The sequence below is a fragment of the Apodemus sylvaticus genome, chromosome 15 (genome assembly GCF_947179515.1).
Source record: "Apodemus sylvaticus chromosome 15, mApoSyl1.1, whole genome shotgun sequence".
In the NCBI taxonomy this organism is placed as follows: domain Eukaryota; kingdom Metazoa; phylum Chordata; class Mammalia; order Rodentia; family Muridae; genus Apodemus; species Apodemus sylvaticus.
In genome coordinates, this window is record NC_067486.1 from 87,203,759 (window position 1) to 87,225,214 (window position 21,456).

Consider the following 21,456-nt stretch of genomic DNA (forward strand, 5'->3'; position numbering starts at 1 on the left):
AAGTAGAAAGAATGAGAGAGAGAGAGAGAGAGAGAGAGAGAGAGAAGAAAGAAAGAATGAATGAATGAATGAAAGAAGGAAAGAAAGAAGAAAGAAAGAAAGAAAGAAAGAAAGAAAGAAAGAAAGAAAGAAAAAAAGAAATGGAAAACAAAGAGACCAACATAAACAGCAAACAAACAAACAAACAAACAAACAAAAAACAAAGCAACTGGCCTGAGCAGCACAGCAGAGCTTACTTTCCAGGCAGAGTGCACAGGCGAGCCGACACAAGGGTATGAGCATAGGAGAGCTGGACCCACCAGGTGGTGGAATGGGCAGGGGAGAGATGCCTTCATGATGCCTTCATCAACACCTGTGGCAGGCAGGGATAGAAGGCTCCAAGTGTGGAGTGAAAATTTGAAAGGACAGGGAGATGTATGAGGTTGGGCATACATGTATGATATTCACAAAGCATCAATAAAGTTAAACACACAAACTACAAATGAACAATGATGGCAACTTTGCAAGCAACTGTGTGAATTAGACTCACCAAGAAATTTTTAGTATGTTTTTTTTCCTCTTGTGTCAGAGAATCAGTAGCCTTTATTTTACAAGTCATACACGTAGCAGGAACACACTGTATGAGAAGATCTAGCCAATTTAAAGTAAGAGGCTAGAAAGCAGAAGTTAAGTGTCAGACTATAGATATCATTAATCTGTACATGGAAGAATCTCAAGGAATTTATGAAAAATTTCTAATACTGATTGAGCTAAAAATGGTAGAAGATACCATATCAGCATATAAAAGTTTATACTTTTATATTGTCAGAGATCATTCATGAATAATATTTATGATAGGACCAAAGAGACATGATCTATTGATGCTTGGAGATTGTGCATGATCTATGTCAAAACTTACAGAACCATGATGACATAAGATTAGAATAAAGATTAACTAAACTGTAACTGTAGTTAACAAAATCTAATGAATGACTTTGATTCTCATGAAGTACTCAGTAAATATAATCCGAGTAAGAATAAAGGTAGATTCTTGGAAACAATAACTGTCCCTTCCCCCCACAGCATTTAGCTGTGACCCTCCTGGCTGGCAACCCCCACCCTTCCCCAGGCGTTATCTTCGGCCTATTCAAGCTGCAGCATTCCTGGCCTACAGCCTCCACCCTTCCCTGGCGTTATCTCCGGCCCTAGTTCCTTGGGAACAATACAGCCGATTTCACCTCAGCGCAGCTCCACCCAGAGACCAACAGAAAACTGACTGAAAGCAGACAACCCGCCGAGAAGAAGATCTAATGAACTCTCGGCCATTTGGGGGGCAGGGTGGTTTTTTCCTAAGATTATGAATATTGGCTTAATGATAGTAAAGTCGGTCTCTATGGGCAACTGTCCTCTTGACTCATTTCTCTTTTGCCCCCCTTCCCGTTAACCTCAGAATTCTCTTCCAGGTATTCCGGTTCGTATGTGGCCGCTGGTGGCAACAAGTAACAAAGCAGTTTTTAGATGTTTATGGAAATGTAAGGGATTAGTACAGTAGAAATAATAGTATACAAGAAATACCTAATATTTGTAGAAAATAACAACAAAAACTAAAATAAGCATGCCAATGGACTAGATATGTTAATCAAGGTAACAGATTGCAATTCAAAAAAGCTAAAATAGGGTAAACTATTGATGGTGGTTATCAATGTACATATCTATTTCATTCGGATTGGTACTCAAATGATGATCAGATAGAATTCCTTAGAATGATGAACCACTGTGTTTCTTGTTGTTGGCCAAATGACTCTATGTACATACTGAGGAATATCTTTAATATTCAATCAGGAAGGTTAAAAGTTTATCGTTGCCTTCAAATAACTCTTACTGAGCCTCAGATGAAACATAGGTGGACTCCTCAGACACTCTTCAAAATCTCAAATACAATGCAAAGCAGGGCAGAGAGAGGCACAGCTTTTTCCCATTCATGTAGTTGTCACGGTGATTGGGAGCACAGGACATGTATTACAAAAATCTTTTATGCTTATTTTGGGAATATATCTGATAAATTCTCCAGAATTTTTTTAAGATTTTCATTTGTTTGTTCATTTCATTTTTAGCCCACTGTTTTCCAAAGCTGTATGTACCTTCTCCAGGTGTGACTAACAAATGATTTTCATACACGTTCCTAAAAAAAGAGGTTCTATATCAAGTTGGGCACAGACAGATCTTGCTGGTCTATGAAAGAGGCAAAGAGACACAATTGAACAAACCTTCATCAGTGGAGTATTACAAGAATTCCAACTGAGTTATTTTCTTGAGTGTTTGCGGAATTTAGAGTCATCGCTTTGTGTGGTTTTTGTGGCATTGCAGGACTTTGAAGAACATAAATAAAGCAAAGACCATAAAGTTCCTCATTCTTATTAAGATTCAGTCTTTTATTTTTGTATTTTTAATCAGTACTTCCTGGATTGCAATATGTCTTTAGTCAATTTTCAGAAATCTGACGAAGTTAGTGCTGAAACCATCTGCCCTTGTTTTTCTTCCTTTGCTGTGGACGGTATCTTAGAAAGCCTGTGGTCCACCATTTGCTTTGATGTCACTCTTTTATCTTCACTGTATTGATCAAGTTTGCTTCCCTGTTTTACTATTTTATTGGCTTTATAATGGAGATCCCAAAAGTTACATTTTAGACAGTAGATGAATTGAATTTATGCCTAGAATTTCATTTTCTCTCTGGACAATGAAAAGTAACATGGTGTGCCCACTTTGAAGTTTCATTGTTATTTTATTTTTTAATAACTCTGGAGATCAGAGAAGTATATGGCTGTTTCCTTATCAAGTGTCTCCTAAGGAACTGAGTATGAACTACACATTTGCTAAATTTCCATCACTTCCCTCCAAGTCAGATATGAAAGTTGATGTAGATGATCCCATAAAATTAGAAAAACTATGACAAGTTTCTTATCCTTATAACAAACTGGGTGTTGGAGGTTCCTCATATCTTCTAACTAGAACTCTTCTTTACATACCAACTTACATATAATTTGTGTTACTAGTGTTTATAATATAAATGCCTGATTATGAGAGAAAAAGTACCTCAGGAAAATTATACAAATTGTTTACAAAAAATAGAATTACTTCAATGTAATTAAGCTGCTCTTCCAACCATTCCCAAGCCAATATGGCTCCTGAAAGGAAAGTAACTAGGAAAAATCACTCTGGGTTCTGTTTTATTTTCTCGGTTTCCTGTGCCTCTACATAGAAACAAGGCAAGTTAATATTGATGCTTCCAGCTCTAACTCTGAGGCACACTATATGACATTCACTTCTATTTATTTGCTCTTTGCATAATTTCCTCTAATGATTGCTTGTAATTGGAAAAGACCCTGCTTTATGACCATAAAACTAGAGTGTAGGAACCCAACAATCCAATGTTCTTATCTAGTAAGAACCTTAGCAAGACTGCATTCTTGTTACTACTTTATATTCTATAAGCTACATAAGATGTACCTTTAAAACATTTAGGGTCATAGAGCTAATACATATATGCTGTTATGAAAGCCAGAGCCCAGTGTTTAATCAATACTTAATATGCAATATTGAACTAATTCTGTCTCCATCATGCAAGGATAACAAACTTCTAAGAATCAATCTATTTGAAACCTCAGTAATCTCATCTATGTCCAGGGGAATCAAGAATACAGGGTTTGGAAAACTTTGAGAGGAATGGTGTTGAAAGACACTTGAGTCATGGTCCATGGGAATATCAAACTGGTGATCATTTACTAGTGCCATCTCTACTGGCTAGCTTGCATCATGTTTGAACTATGCTTGATATTGAAAGATAAAATTCAGCCACAGTCCCACCCATCTGTGAACCTTAAAGGCTAAAATAATGATGACTTTGACACAATCTATCCATTGATGCAACAGTTGCATAAATGTTAACGGAAGTAATCCCAATCATTTTTTTGCTTGGAACAAAAGCTCACTCCATATAATGGAACCCCTAACTGGCACAGTTAATGGGGACAAGAACATGTGTCCAGAGAGGTCATAGACCCTAGAGGACATTCAATTACTATTATTCCACTAGATGGAAATAGTATTATAATTACTCCTAATTACTTAGTGCAATATCTATATATTAATGTATCTCTCAATCCTCATCAAATCTGTTTCTTCTTGTAGCAAATGACATTTAACATAGAAACCCTCAAATTGTCACTGTGCAGAGAATAAGGGACTGTGAAGTGCTCAACCACTTCCCAGAAGATGGATTGCTCATATGTAAGGAAATTCCATCATGGAGAAGGAAAGGTGGGCCCACTATCCCTATAGACATTTTATTTTCAGTTCATTTTCAATAAACTAATTTCAATATAAATTAAGATTGCATTGCAGGAAGTGGTTTTCAGCCACCTGTGTTATGATAAGGAATGCTAGTCTTGGCTGTATGCTCTCACATCTGCTTCTGGTTTGCCTTTGCTCTTCATATTGTGGTTGAGTGTATGAGCTTACAGCTTCCTGCTACCATCTCTACCTGCTGCCATGCATACTTTCACTGATCGACTTATCCTTATGGCATCATAAGCCCCCAATTGGTGTTTTACTACAGATAGGAAGAATTAATGAAAAAAACTTGATTTGAGAAAACAAAAGCAATATAGAGTCTTAGTGTGACATAGTAGAAATAAAAGATGTTCTGATGTTCTGATCTGACATTGTAATTAGAGAAGTAAACCATTAACAATCTGGGTGTGATCCATTCATTAACTAGAAGATCTCTGAAAGTAATTACTATCTTCTTATTGGTGTTTCAGTACTGTGGGTGACCTTTCCCTAAGTGGAGTTTTGTTCCACAAGAAAGAAGAGCTATTCTGGCTTAAAAGTTTTGAGTTGGGTGGGTGACCCTCATTCCTCAACCAGGGTCCAAGCCTAACTTCTGGATATGGTCTCTATAAGTTCTCTCTCACCTTTGTTGGGTATTTCAGCTATTGTCATCCCCAGTGGGTCCTGGGAGCCTCTTGCTTTCCTGGCATCTGGGACTTTACGGTGGCTACACCCAGTTCCTCATCCCCCCTTGCTACATACCTCAGAATGGCTCCTGTCTGAAGGAAATGCAGGGACAAAGAGTAGAGCAGAGACTTATGATAAGGCCATCCAGAGACTGCCACAGGGGAGGATCAGCTACCAAATCCAGATACTACCATGGATGAGAAGAAGTGCTTGCTAACAGGAAGGTGATATAGCTGTCTCCTGAGAGGCTCTACCAGTGCCTGACCAATACAGTTTCAGATGCTTAAAACAGAGCATGGGACAGAGCATGGAGATCCCAATGGAGGACATATGGGGAGGATTGAAGGAAATGAAAGGGTCTGCAACCCCATAGGAAGAACGATAATATCAACCAACCAGACACCCCAGAGCTCCCAGAAACTAAACCACCAACCAAAGAATACACATGGAGAGACCCATAGCTCCAGCTGCATATGTAGTAGAGGATGACCTTATCTGGCACAATGGGAGGGAGGCCCTTGACCCTGTGAAGGCTCAATGACCCAAGGTATGGATGGGTATGCTGAAGCAATGAGACAGGAGTGGGTAGGTGAGTAGGTGAGCATCTGCATAGAAGCAGAGGGACAGGAGATAGGATAGAGGGTTTTTTCGAGAGACAATGAGAAGGGGGATAACATTTCAAATGTAAATAAATAAAATAACCAATAAAAATGGACAAAAAAGGAAATAAGAGCCATGACTAACAAAATATACATGGTCATGGGCAAATAGGTTATCTGCTCAAATCCATGATCTTCTGGCCACTGGAAGTTTCTTTCAAACTAAAGCTGGAAAGTCTGTGCCAGGGTTAAAAGCCATTCACTGAGTTATGTACAACTATAATCCCTTTATATTTGTGACTTACTATATTTGTTCAGCAAGTGAAGACCTGGGGAACAAATGCATGTAGAAATATTTGATTTGGAAAGCCCTGGCATAAAAAGTTTGCAATATGTTTTCTGTTAAGGTATCTCCATATAGCTATATAAATAAAATATTTATAGAAAGGACTGGCATCAGCATCTTGAATTTTCTTGGAGCTTCAGTATGCTGCAGTTATATTCAATAAAAATAGTTATTACCAATATAGGCAGACATCAACTTTAAAATGTCCATTTAGTCTAAAAAATCATTGTTACAAATGCTTGCTTTTAAAGTTAGAGTTCATTGTTCCATAAAACTCCTGGGTAGATTAGTGTTTGGGATTGCAGACAGCAGCCCAAACCTTATTTAAACTCAATATACTTGAGGTGCTATGGCAGTAGTATTATTTCAGTTATTTATAACAGCTATTTGAAAATGGTTTCTATTTGCAACTGAATTCTGAGTTAGATATCAAGAAGCCAGGAACAGTGCACAACACTTAGAATTTAATAACAATGAAAGCACTCCCCATCAAAATTTGTGTGATACAGCTAAAGTAGTACTTGGGAAAATGAGAAGCCTTGAACACAACTGTCACAAAACAAGAATAAGTGGAAACAATTGAGCTACCACTGTATGCAGTTGTTGAAGCATCAATAATGCATAAGGCCTTCTGTTTTGTGCTGATGATAGTATAAAAAAACTCCAATAAACTAATGAAATTCTTGTACAAAGTCCATTTTTCCCCAAATGTCTATCCCTGTGGACACACTGGGTAAGATAATGAGTGACCTATAGATTTACCAAGTATAATATCCTGAGTGCTTCAGTGTAAGTCAAGTCTACAAAATTGGGTATTAAGCCAAAAATGTTAAAAAGTTGTCATAAAAAATTCAGAAATCCATGTAATTATGTAATAATATATGTCGAATTTTTCAACATACATCCTGTTCTCTCAATTAAGAGAACTGGAATGTAGAATACTAAGAAAAGATTTTCTTTACAAAATCAAAGTGTACAATTTATTATTGATTTCTGTGCCCATGTTTCCTAGCTTCTTAGGATTTATGGGGAGATTTTGAAGATATTTTTGGAATCAGAAAACCCAATTTAGATATAATCTAGACAAGTTTGTGATGAAAAGAAGGGGTGTCAAGATAACACACACTTTTACCACTTTCCTTTTGAAAAACTATTAACATAAAGGATTAACAAAAGATCAATTCTGCCTCTAATCTTGTATCTAAATTTCATCCAACTTCACATCTATTGATTCAATAAGGTAATATTCTTCAAGGTAAAAGCTGTAATTATTTTTAACTATTATTTTATGGATAATATTAAAAGAAATAATGGACAAGTCTAGATTAAATTAGACTAAAATTTACTTTGTTTGTAAAAATGAAGGTAAAAAGATTATTCAGACCATTTATTTCAGACAAAAGAAAAAACTGTCCAAAATTTTTATTTTATCTCAAAAATGAAAAGTCATTGGGCTCCTTCTAAAGCACTTCTTTAAGTATTAGCAATTAACATTAGCAGACAGAAAATTATTTTTGATAGACATTATTAAATTAGTTTCCAACTCTCAATCTTTAATTTTGTAACTAAATACTGTGAACAAAGTGACCAATAGTACCTACAATCGTAGCCCCAAATGCTGCTTTTTAAAATATCTTCCTTGCTTCTACTTTGGCCTCACATTTGTAAGTAGTTTTTACAGAATAGTACTGTTTTTGAAACATATATGACTGCCTTCTGTTTTACCTTTTTAAGATGTTCTGGAATAGACTTTTGGAGGAATATCATTTGAATCCTCATAATGGATGGAAGATTCTTAATTCTCTCTGGTGCATATTTGTATTGGGGGAAAGGAGTTTGTATTGTTATTATTATTTGTTTTTATGTATCTCGGATGAATTAGACACTGTGCTTTGAAGTATGAACATACAACAATGAATGAGGATTTAAGTTTAAATTTCATCTTGGAAATACAGTTATAGAGCTTAGGGACTCCATAATATTCAGAACTTATGGATATTCGAAGAGAGTTTGGGACTCTCCGAATTGATGCTGCACTTCTTAACCACTTATGCTCAGGTTCTCGTTACTAGGCACAGACACCTCTGTTTTCCAAACACATTTTTTCAAATTTCTGTTTTCCAAAAGGTTTTTTTTTTAATTCTATGAGATTTTGTTGATGCTTAGAAATCTATTTTGGGGATTCTTCATAATTCTGGAATTATAACTCGGGTTTTCTCTTTAGAAGAATAGTTAGATCACATTAGTAGTAAATGTATTTTTGGTGTGGTTATTTCTGTGGTGAAAGATAATTTGATTGTAGTTACCAGACTCTAGCTAATGGTCTTTACTAATCTGTTTGCTGCAAATGATAGACCAATGGAAATAATGCAGACAGAATGATATAAGTGCAAATTATGAGGAGCCAATGTATGATATAACCCATCCTCAGCTGTTTTCCTTTTCTCTTAATAGAAGAGGAAAATTCTGTAATACAGAGTGAGCCTCAGTTGATCCTTGAACATATTATGGAGTTTAGTTCACCACACATCATGAACATTATATCAGATAACATGCATTTCCACTTCTTAAGGTAGATTAGTATTTACACATGAATTAGCAATTTGAATTGGAGGGAGAGGCATTGAGTTTGAAACCAGCTATCCAAAGACTTCTGCCATAAGCCTTGCTGTCATCCAGAATTATTGAACAATAACAAGCATAACATCCAAAGCTCTCCTCCTCTCCAATTAGAACCTTGGCTCTTTTAAGACTGACTCATTAAGAAAAAAATGGGCTCAAATTGACCAGATGCATTTTACATTAGTTATAATATCACAGGATACCTAGAGCAAGTGTTACCAAACACTGTAGGAGATAAATGCTTCAGAAGTGAAGTGCACATAGGTTTATCTATATTGTAAAACGGTAACTAAAACTTCACAACATATTATTGTGGTAAATGTGATATATCAACTCACCATCAAAGCAGAAACAAGCATTTTGGATATAGGAAGCATTGGGTAGAATGTGAAGTCCTTATCCCAAAACTAATTAACTCCATCAATGAATTAATTCATTTGTAAATTCATTATCAAATATAAGTTATTCATCGATGAATTATAATAATGATAGCTAAATAATAATGATTCTTTATAGAGCGCATAGTCTTAGTTAGGACTTCTATCAGTGTGAAAAACCATCTTGGAAAAAAGCAACATGTAGGATGGTGATCATATCTGACAGCTTGTTGTCTATCATCTAAGGAAGTCAGAGCAAGACCTTAAGACAGGAACCTGGAGGAAAGAACTGGAGTAGAGACCATGGAGTAATACTTCTTAGTAACTTCCTTTACATGGTTGTCTCTTTTTGTACACTACTCAGTACCACTGGCCTGTGGATGACACCACTCACAGTGGGATGAGACCCTCAAATCAATTATTAATCAAGAAACACCTCACAGGCTTGCCACAGCCAGATTAATGTGTATGTTTTTTAAGTTAAGATGCTCTCCCCTTAGGTTACTTTAGCTCATAATATTAACAAAACAAACAACAAAAATCTAACCAGGGTAGAGCATCTGTTTTATTTCTACAATCTTCTTCTATGTAAAACCGGGTGTACTAGCTGGTTTTTTGGGTCAACTTGGCACAGGCTGGAGTTATCACAGAGAAAGGAGCTTCAATTGGGGAAGTGTCTCCATGAGATCCAGCTGTCAGGCATTTTCTCAATTAGGGGTCAAGAGGGGAGGCCCTTGTGCGTGGTGCCATCCCTGGGCTGGTAGTCTTGGGTTCTATAAGAGAGCAGGCTGAGCAAGCCAGGAGAAGCAAGCCAGTAAGTCCACAGTCTCTGCTCCTGCTTCCTGGCCTAATTGAGCTCTAGCCCTGACTTCCTTTAGTAATAAATAGCAATGTGGGAATGTAAGTTAAGTAAACCCTTTCTTCCCTAACTTGCTTCTTGATCATGTTTGTGCAGGAATAGAAACCACGACTAAGACACCTGGCATCTGTTTCTCACAATGATAACCTCATAAGATTAGATGCCAAATGTAGTCTTGGGTATAAAAATGACTGTTATATGAAATAGGGCAAAGGGCATGCCAATCTTTAACTATTCACATTCCTTTTCCTATTTTCCAGTTCAAATTCCTCTTTAGTATGGAAGAACAAGAGTGTATTCATGAGACTGAGGCATGAAGATAGAAAAGAGTTCTTAAATATCTTGTATTACATCTTTTTCAGTTTATCCTAACAAAAACAAAATATAGTTTTTCATGCCAGAATATGTGATCAATTAGATACTCAGCATTACTGTATGACCTTTAACCTTGTTCTAAGTATCAAACCTGAAACTTATTTACGTAAAACACATGCCCTAACACCCTTATAAAAACACTTGTGGTCCATGTCTGTCACTTCTCAGATTGCAATACCATAGAATGAACCTCTGTGTGGTAGTAAAAATTTAAGAAGACATAGAATTGTTGATTTTGAATTTATCAGAGACTCTTTTAACAAGCATTACACAAGCATCCGGACAAGGTGAAGTCATTCAGTTTAAGAGGGATATTGAGTAGCCTGTTCTGGTTATCATTATGTTTTCTCGTCCATTTCTTCCTGTCATGTTCTTTTCTTATATTTTTCTTTCCATGTAGTGCATCTTTCTCCCTTAATATCATTTTCGTGTTCTAACTTGTATTTCTCCTTTATAATGAAACTTCCATTTCCCTGCCATGACTGTAGTTTCATAAGAGAGTTTGTATATGTGATAGAAAGAAGTAATAAGACAGTAAGTAGGAAAGACATCCAGGCATCATAAAAATAACAATAGTTTTGCTTTCTCATTCAAGTATCGCACAGCACAAAAGGTACCGTCTGCCCTTACATAGCAACAAGGGGAAAATTGGACATGTGACTTGCCCATCCTTGACACAACACTAATAATATATGTCCATAAACTACAATATAGAAAACAAGGCAAAGAGTTCAGTAAATGCACATTAGAGAGGAAGATATTTTGTTGTGTATTCCCATCAGCAAAGTGGGCAATAATTATAATTCTTTTAGCTTTATACAAGGGTAAAAATAAAGTGTTTATGTTGGTGTTCTAGTAAATGTTTAATAAATGTGTGGGTGAAGATTTGGATTAGCATTGATTTTTAATGTTCAGTGATTTCAATTGTGGAAAAATTGCCACTGTATCCAATTCCAAGCTCCAAGGCTGCATTATTGCACATGCTTTTGTATGGACTACCATTTGATGTAATTTATCTTTATATTATGACTCTTCTAAAACTTTATTGCTCTTCCTGTGTGACTGTGTATGTATATGCATCTGGTATTTGGCTCACACATGTACTAAAAGCAAAAATAAAAACAAAGATACATGAAGCTGTTGGCAGCAATGGGTCACTCGAAAGAATTGCAAAGATAATTATGAATGAAAATGTTTGACGTGAATTGAAAAATTTATGTGACAGTGAACAGTTTTCTACCCTGGGTCTATGGAATGGTTGGATACTTATATAAGCTAGGTTTTTTGCTCTAGAAGGTGTTCCAAGTTTGGTTTACAGCACCAAAATGGGACAACACAAAACACAAAACCAGCCTCATGTAGCTCTATCTTCAAGTGTTCTGCCACAATCCTTTAGCATTTTAGGACATTTGGACACACATGTGCACATACAGTCAAGCTCACATACATGCATAAACATAAATTAAATGAAATGCTTTCAAAGAAACTAAAAACAATATAGGAAAGTATTAAAATGTAATAACAATGAATTACTAAGTAGAAAATTGTTAATCATTAGAAATGTCTGGTCTGTGAGCCCGTGTTTCTTACTTCAAGAATGATTGTTTTGATATTTGTGCTTGTTTTATTTGCTTTCAACATCTTTATCCCCATTTCAAGAAGTGAGAATAAGGAGAAAACTTTTGTTTAGACAGAGGAACGATTTTCTAAGATACTCTGCGTTTCCAGTTGTATGACACAAATACACAAGAAATAAGTGATTACTTTCCCAAGATCTGGCAGCCACAGACAGCACAGTCTGAACTATTCAGTGACTTTGAAATAAATGCAATTTAGGTTGACTCGTTAATTTTTAAAACAGGCAAACCTATTGTGAGAACAATTAGCATGCAAAGGATGCTCTAATGGTCAAGTTACATTCTCTCCCATAGTTTAATAGACTTTTAAAGAATTAACGTCTTTCCATTTCACCAGTCCCTTCTATTCTCTTTTGCAAACAATATTCCTTATTTTTAAATGAATTTACCTAGTGTGAGGCTAAGTAATGAAAATTCACTCAGTAATTTTTTTCAAAATCAAAATAAAAAAAAAAAAGAAAAGAAAAACTTTCCTTCCCAATTTGTATGGATTTCCCAATGGAGTAGGTAGCTTTCAGAAAATTGTATACAACTTGATGCAACTTGTTTATATTAAGTTATAAGTTTGGAATAGTTCAGTGGATAGGAGAATAATTTTGCAAGGAGTGCCAAAGAAGGGTCAATCTATATAACACACACATAAAAGATGCTAGAACTGCAAACCTGAAAGCTTCAGAACTTAAAATGGTCTCTTAAAAAGTCATCCAAAATGGGACCACGCTGGACTCTATTATTTTCCTTCATTGATTTTTCAGTTGTAATGTGACCTTGAACAAGATGGCCCTCTGCAGTAGAAACAATCCTCCAAGTCTGTGACTGCTGAAAGATACTGCCTAACAGGGCTCACTCAAAACAGGCAGGGGTGCTTCAGTAAGGGGATCATGTGCACTGGCAGCATCTAGCCCATAGTGCTCTCTAGCTAAGAGGCTGCAGATGTTTTTGCTCAACTGTGCTTTGCATGGGCAAACCAATCAGATCTTTTTCTTCTAAAAGAGAATACCTTATACACTAATGCTACTATTTTCTCTTTTTTTTTTTTTTTTTTTTTTGGTCATTTTTGTGCTACACTGGTCTTTTTCTTAGTGTTCACCTCATATAACTAACAAAAGAAATATTGGTATAGAGAAGTATACCTAATTTTTCAAGTCAATTTACATAGTTTAAACACCAGTCAGCAATTATGCTGCGTTTTATTAATCATGCTCACATGACAAGCTATAGATTATTTTTACCATGGATAGTAATTTTTTAAATGCATAGGAATGATATATGACTTGCTTTATATTAAAAATATCTGTGCTTATATGTATGCACATGTGTGTTTGTGTGTACATAGACACATATATACATCAAATGTCAACTGAGATAAATATCACTGTAAAGGCTCCTTGATTGTGAAATATGGTCGTGATATTTCATAAAGTGTCATAAACAACTACACATATATGTTGTTAAGCTGAATTAATTAGACCTATTCAATAGAGATTTTCAGATAAAGAATCTAAATCACTTCTAGAAAAAAATAAATTTTATATACATTGCTTGTAGCTAAATAATACCTAGAATATTAATGGATCTATCAGAAAAATTAAAATAATTTCTTGTTAAATTCACCAATTTTTCATTAGGTCTAAACACTGACACAACTGAGATACTGTATGTTCACATGAGAGGATTCCTAAGGTGCAGAGCCCCCAAGGAGGATTTTCTGATTGTTTTCTTAATAGTCAGTGTGATTCTGAAAAGACCACACACTGGGCAACCTTCTGAGTGATTTAGAGAGAAACTACTGCTCAGAGAATAGCAATGTGTTTCATATATATTAGTGAGAATCTTTTGAGAAGAAATGGACTTGTGTTCCTGTGAATGATGCAATGACAGTGTTTGCTCATAATGCCAGCAGGGGATTGAATGTCATTTTCCCTGGGCAAGAACCTTCTTTGTGTTTCAATAGGCAGCACGTCATTCAGCAGGAAGGTCTTATGAAGATGACACACCTCAGAAATGTCCTCAATCACTTGCCGTCTTTTAAAGCAGGCCAATTTTTGACAAAAGACAAAGGGGAAAAAGAGGTCCCACAATTTCTTCAATTCTAGAGCTGAAAGAATGTACTATTTCAATTATGTTCTGACAAATGTATGTCAAAATTATATAGCTATTCGGTGTGGTGAAAAATGTGTGGAAAATTGCCTCATTTCTTCAGATATAATATTATCATGAAGGATATATTATATAATTTTAAATGACTCAATATTTTAAAGATAAAAAAATTTACATACTAAAATATTTGTTATTTTCCTATTTAGCTTGCGTTAATTACTTTTCTTGTCACAGTGAAAAAAGTAACTCAAAGGATATCCTAAGAAATTCTAACTCACAGTGTGAGGAGATATATTCTGTCTTGCCAAGGCGGTCATTATGGTAGGAACAACTGCCTTTGGTAGCTGTCCCTTCCAATGTGGCGTGCTACATCTTGACAGATTCAGAATCAGCAAGATTTGCTGTAATGAGAAACTGATCTTACAGTCAAGGTCTACCTACCTACTGTGATAAAGAGATCATAAAACCAATAGGAACCAATAGGGTTCTATCATCTCCCAATACATCACTCTTGTTTGTAGATAGCCTATTGGGATTGTATCTAGAAAATTATAGTATGTGATTTTAGCTTGAGGAAAGATGCTATATAACTAGCAGTAAATTATAATAGATTCAGTTTCCAGAAATATTTGAACATTATTTAGATAAAGCATTGCTATTATTATTAAAGTCTATTATTAAAATGTCTACAAAAGAAAAAAATAAGTATATTTAACAGGAAAAGGCTAGGCCCTGTGTCACAGATTTTATCCCTGGTACAGAGCACTTTAAAGCAACAGGATGATGAATTCAAATTTCCTGAGTTGCTGGGCAGTGGTGGTGAATGCCTTTAATCCCAGCACTTAGGAGGCAGAGGCAGGCAGATTTATGAGTTTGAGCCCAACCTGGTCTACAGAGTGAGTTCCAGGACAGCCAGGGCTACACAGAGAAACCCTGTCTCAAAAAAACCCAACCAAACCAAACCAAAACAAAACAAAGCAAAACAAATTTCCTGACTTAAAGAATGAGTGCAAGACTAGTCTTGTCTTTGTAGAATGTTTCTGTCTTAAAATAAATGTTAAAGGAAAAGCAGGGCTGAAGCTTAAGAGAATAGTAGTTCAGCATCTCATAGACCCTGGATTGACTTCTCAGTACCATCACCACGAATGAAAAAGATAGAGAGAACAAAAGCAAGTAAGAAAGCAAGAAAGAAAGAAACAAACAAACAAAGAAATGAAGGAAAGAAAGCAAGAAAACTAGCACGCAAGCAAGAAAGGAAGGAAGGAAGGAAGGAAGGAAGGAAGGAAGGAAGGAAGGAAGGAAGGAAGGAAGGAAGAGAAAAGGAGTAAAGAAGGAGGGAGGTACAAATGGAAGAAAAGAGGAAGAAGAAGAACAAAGAAGGAAAAGCAGCAGGTACATCAGATTTTTTTTCAATATTTTTATTTTTTATATTCTTTGTTTACATTCCAAATGATTTCCCCTTTCCCAGATCCCCCCTCCCCATATGTCCCATAACCTTCTTCTCTCCATCCATTCTCCTATTACCTCCCTCCTTTTTCTCTGTCCTTATATTCCCCTCCAATGCTAGATCAATCCTTTCCAGGATCAGGACCTTCTCCATACTTCTTCATGGGAGTCATTTGTTATACGATTTGTGCCTTGGGTATTCAGGGCTTCTAGGCTAATTAATATCCACTTATCAGAGATTGCATTCCATGTGTATTCTTTTGTGACTGGGTTACCTCACTTAGGATGATATTTTCCAGATCAAGCCATTTGCCTAAAAATTTTGTGAATTCATTGTTTCTAATTGCTGAGTAGTATTCCATTGTGTAAATATACCACATTTTCTCTATCCATTCCTCCTTCGAGGAGCATCTGGGTTCTTTCAAGCTTCTGGCTATTATAAATAAGGCTGCTATGAACATAATGGAGCATGTGTCTTTATTGCATGCTGGGGAATCCTTTAGGTATATGCCCAGGAGAGGTATAGCGGGATCCTCCGGAAGTGTCATGTCCAGTTTTCTGAGGAACCGCCAGACTGATTTCCAAAGTGGTTGTACCATCTCACAGCCCAGCAGTGGAGGAGTGTTCCTCTTTCTCCACATCCTCGCCAACACCTGCTGTCTCCTGAGTTTTTGACCTTAGCCATTCTGACTGGTGTAAGGTGAAATCTCAGGGTTGTTTTGATTTGCATTTCCCTAATGACTAATGTACATCAGATATTTAACCACATAAGTGGATCTTCTGATTGGAAACCACTTCGAACATTAGCATTATAGAGTACAATTGAAAAGTAGACTTCCAATAAAAAAAAAAAAGAATATCTATCAACTCCATAGAAGAAAAGGAGGAAGTAGTTAAGCAGCAGAGTGAACTATCAAAATTCCGATGGATCTGGGTCTGAAACTCAGTAAATCTGTACAAATTTCTTTGATGGGGCTGAGATTTATTTATTATCAAAGAGGAGAATCAACACCCCAAGAATATACACCCTGTTGTCATAAGGTAAGGCATGGAAGCTCAAATTTCTATAGAAAGTTAGGGACTTTCCTAATGGCAATGTTTGATGCCTCCATGCATCCTTGTCTAATATGAGGGATTGGAGAGAAGATGATACTTTGCCTTCTGTTTTGTTGATATCCCTGGGCAGCCTGTTCTTTTCCGAAGGGAAACTGAGGAGCAATAGATCTGGGGAGTGGAGAATTTAGGAGTAGGTATTGGGAGGAACGGAAAATGTAATCAGAATGTAATATATCAAAAAAGAATAAACTAAAAATATTCATGAGAGATACAGACATAGAAACAGAGAGAGGAGACAGATAGGCAGACAGACAGAGCCAGAGAGACTCAAGTCTGTAACTATGAGGTATTAGCATTTTTTAATGACAAGAAACAAATCCTTTTGTATGTTTACTAAGATGCTCATGATTTGACTTTATTCTTGTACACTTCCTTACTAGCTTGAATTATAGCATTGATGTTTACAGTTAAGATTCAGATTTTTGTTCATTTTAAATGTGCATCAGTCCTGTTTTGTCATGAAGACACTGTTTCCTTGGGGCCACCCACCACCTATAGCTCTTACAATTCCTTTGCCTCCTTTTCCCTATAGATACCTAAGCCTTGAGGGGGATGGAATTGATAAAGACATCCTACTCATAACCAAGAAGCTGCTTTGAAACTGATACCTTCTGAGTAAGGAGAAATCAGTTTTCTCCAGTGAATTGTCTCTGGGTATATGAAGCATACTCCAGGGCAAGCCACATGCCCAGGAGTAACCAGCAGGCATAAAATGGAACCCGTGGTATTTTTATACGTGTGGCTCTGTTTGTTTTGATAAATTATATCTCATTGAATTGTTTTGTTTGGCTGTTTTTTTTTTTCTTTGTTCGGAGGAGTGAGATAAAGAGAAAAAACCAGTTGGGTGGACAGGTGGGGATGAAAAAATACTATGATCAAAATATTGCATGTAAATTTTGAATAAAAATAAATCAATACTAATAACAAGTAAGATAAAAATGTAAGTAATTTCTAATGGCAAATGCCAGGAAAGGATATTGTTTTAGTTTCAAGATATATAGTTTACTTATATAAACACATAGATATAGAGCATTATAATTTCCTTTTGTTGAAAACTTTACATGTCATGTTCCCTGTATTGGGTGTCCTATATTTAATCAATATTCATGATAATATTTTCAAATTTTATAATGGTTTTGCATGTATAGGTGTTTTACCTGCAAGTATGTTTGGGCAGCACATGCTTGCCTGGTGCCTGTGAAGTGAATGGATGTCACATACCCTGAGACTTAAGTTACAGATGGTTTGAGAAACCACAAAGGGGACTGGGATCGCCTGAGAGTAGAATTAAGATGCCTGTGATCCACCCATTTGGGGACTGGAAATTAAACATAGGGCTTCTAGATCGTATAGAAGATCAGTCAGTGCTTTTAACTGCTGAGCCATTTGTCCAGCACCCAGTGTTTATGATAATCTAATAGGTAAGTCAGAACTGGTCTTTTACATTCTATACATGAAAACACAGAACTGTATTACTTGAAAAAATCTCCAGTGAGTTTGTATAATTAATGCATAGCAAAGCTGGGGTATAAGGCCAGGACTGTCTAACTGAAACCTCTGGGATTTCTGAAAAGCTGTACTACCTACCCCTGAACAGCTACATATGTCTTATGCACTTTGCCAGAATTGTCCATATTATTTATCTGTCTAGCCAGGTAGGTTTGCATAAGACAAATATTAACTAGGACAACAAATGTAAACCACAACTGTGCTAGATAAAATGGGCAAGTACGGGCTGGTGAGATGGCTCAGTGGGTTAAGAACTCTCTCTGAGGCTGAAAACATCCAATGGAAAAAAGATAGCCTTTTCAACAAATGGTGCTGGTTCAACTGGAGGTCAGCATGCAGAAGAATGCGAATTGATCCATCCTTGTCTCCTTGTACTAAGCTCAAATCCAAATGGATCAAGGACCTCCACATAAAGCCAGACACTCTGAAGCTAATAGAAAAGAAACTGGGGAAGACCCTTGAGGACATTGGTACAGGGAGAAAGTTTCTGAACAGAACACCAATAGCGTATGCTCTAAGATCAAGAATTGACAAATGGGACCTCATAAAATTACAAAGTTTCTGTAAGGCAAAGGACACCATCAAGAGGACAAATTGGCAACCAACAAACTGGGAAAAGATCTTCACCAATCCTACATCATATAGAAGGCTAATATCCAATATATATAAAGAATTCAAGAAGTTAGACTCCAGAAAACCAAACAACCCTATTAAAAAATGGGGTAGAGAGTTAAACAAAGAATTCTCACCTGAAGAACTTTGGATGGTGAAGAAGCATCTTAAAAAATGCTCAACTTCATTAGTCATTAGGGAAATGCAAATCAAAACAACTCTGAGATTTCACCTTACACCAGTCAGAATGGCTAAGATTAAAAATTCAGGAGACAGCAGGTGTTGGAGAGGGTGTGGAGAAAGAGGAACACTCCTCCATTGCTGGTGGGGTTGCAAATTGGTACAACCACTCTGGAAATCAGTCTGGCGGTTCCTCTGAAAACTGGGTATCTCACTTCCAGAAGATCCTGCTATACCACTCCTGGGCATATACCCAGAGGATTCTCCACCACGTAATAAGGATACATGCTCTACTATGTTCATAGAAGCCATATTTATAATAGCCAGAAACTGGAAAGAACCCAGGTATTCCTCAGCAGAAGAATGGATGCAAAAAATGTGGTATATATACACAATGGAGTACTACTCAGCCATTAGAAACAATGAATTCATGAAATTCTTAGGCAAATGGATGGAGCTAGAGAACATCATACTAAGTGAGGCAATCCTGACTCAAAAGGTGAATCATGGTATGCACTCACTAATAAGTGGATATTAACCTAGAAAACTGGAATACCCAAAACATAATCCACACATCAAATGAGAAGATACAAGAAGAAAGGAGTGGCCCCTTGTTCTGGAAAGACTCAGTGAAGCAGTATTCGGCAAAACCAGAACGGGGAAGTGGGAAGGGGTGGGTGGGAGGACAGGGGGAAAGAAGGGGACTTATGGGACTTTCGGGGAGTGGGGGGGCTAGAAAAGGGGAAATCATTTGAAATGTAAATAAAAATATATCGAATAAAAAAAACACTTTAAAATAGACTATTTCATGGAAAATTAAAAAAAAAAAAAAGAACTCTCTCTGACTGTTCTTCCAAAGGTCCTGAGTTCAAATCCCAGCAACCACATGGTGGGTCACAACCATCCCTAATGAGATATGAAGCCCTTTTCTGGTGTGCCTGAAGATAGCTACAGTGTACTTACATATAACAATAAATAAAATCTTTGGGCCAGAACAAGTAGGGCTGGAACGAGCAGAGGTCCTGAGTTCAATTCCCAGCAACCATATGATGGCTCACAAACATCTGTACAAGCTGTACAGCTACAGTGTACTCATATACATAAAATAAATAAATCTTTTTTTAAAAATGGGGCAAGCACAATCTTAAGGGCATTGAACGAATGAGTTATCATGTGACATCATGTACTATAGCTACCTGTAGGGTTTGTCTCAAGAATCTGAACTATTACCTAATCTGCATTTATAAAATGTAGTCTTGCATCCAATTTGCAGGAATTATTCATTGCAAATGGTTGATTTCCTGCCTTTCCTTGGATTTGTGTAAGTGACTCAATTATAATCAAGAAACAGCAGAGCTCGCAATGTAACTGTGTAATCACCAATATGGGTCTCAAGCTCTGATGGGATGCTGCTCAGATATTACATGCAAGCTGAAAAGGGGACAGAGAGTCAATGAAGTATTTGCCCTTACTGTTTCAGAAAACTAATAGTAAGTTTTCATCATTCTACAAGCATTCTTCCTCAAATTTGCTATCCTGCCATATCTAGGTTTTAGGACGATACGTCAGTGTGAGAACAACAGATCTGCACTGGTAATGACACAATTGCAAATGCTTCAACACGGGTGAGAAATTAGGTTCGTCGGCTTGGCAAGTGGTTCTTACTCTGTTCTTTTAATAGCATCTTAGAGAAGAACTCAGTGAGCTGCTGCTTCCCATCAAGCACCGTGTTTATCTCTTTCGTGGCTTGTGGTGGAGGGCTCTTGTGAATATGTCACTTTTTTCTCTCTCCAGACCTCTATAAAAATGAGACATTCCTTCTGTGAGGAAAGAAAGGCCAGTCTAGAAAACACATTGAACTTCTCTGATCCTGGCTCACTTTTGTGGGCTAATAATAGAACAAGAATTTCTCGGTCCATGGTTTCTACCATGTCACATGGCTACAGACTCCAATAGACACCAGCATTGTTTAAAACAAGCACTGGGCTCATTTAGCGAAGATTGGCACAGAAACAACGCAGGTACCCAAGGAGCTGGCAAACACATTACCTTGCACTTGCAAACGACATACAATCCTCAAACCTTCTTTTTAAATAGAGCAAAGAGGAGAAAGTCTTTCTTCCCAAATGCATCCTTCCTTGAGTTCCAAACTATTAACATCAGTCCCTAATTAGGGCCTGCAGGAATATCCCATTGCAGGAACTGTGCCAGATCTATTAAATAAAAGGTCTCAGAGCATGCTAGGGTCACTTTTAATATCATTGGGGACAATTTATATTTATGTGTGTTTAAATCAATCTGTAGTCTTGGTCTCCAAAAACTCATGTATCTCTGGTATTGAATATAGTTTTGCCATATATGGTAGCACGCAGATGTAATTCCAGAGCTCCAAGGGAATGAGGCAGTAGGATTTTAGCTAGTATAGGATCAGCCTGTATAACAGTGAGTTGGATACTGGCCTCTGCTATAGAGTAAGATGTCTCAAAATCAAAACAACTGGCACTGGAGATGAGGCTCAGCAGTTGAGGGCACTTGCTGCTCTTGCAGAGGACAACAGTTTGTTTCTCAACACCTACATGAGAGCTCATAACTGTCTACAACTCCAGCGACAGTAGATACAATGCCCTCTTCTCACCTCTATACTGATGTCATGTGCATGCTGGCAACACTCATACATATAAAT

At 36.8% G+C, this 21,456-nt stretch overlaps 1 protein-coding gene across 1 annotated transcript in view; it reads left to right on the top strand.

Moving 5' to 3' along the window:
* LOC127665603 (probable ubiquitin-conjugating enzyme E2 C) overlaps positions 1 to 1,261 on the top strand; it is a 189,409-nt gene extending 188,148 nt beyond the window's left edge. The window contains exon 11 of the mRNA XM_052158093.1: positions 1,063 to 1,261. The gene's annotated coding sequence lies outside the window, so the exon portion shown is untranslated. The remainder of the gene's footprint in view (positions 1 to 1,062) is intronic.
* Positions 1,262 to 21,456: the final 20,195 nt, after the last annotated feature.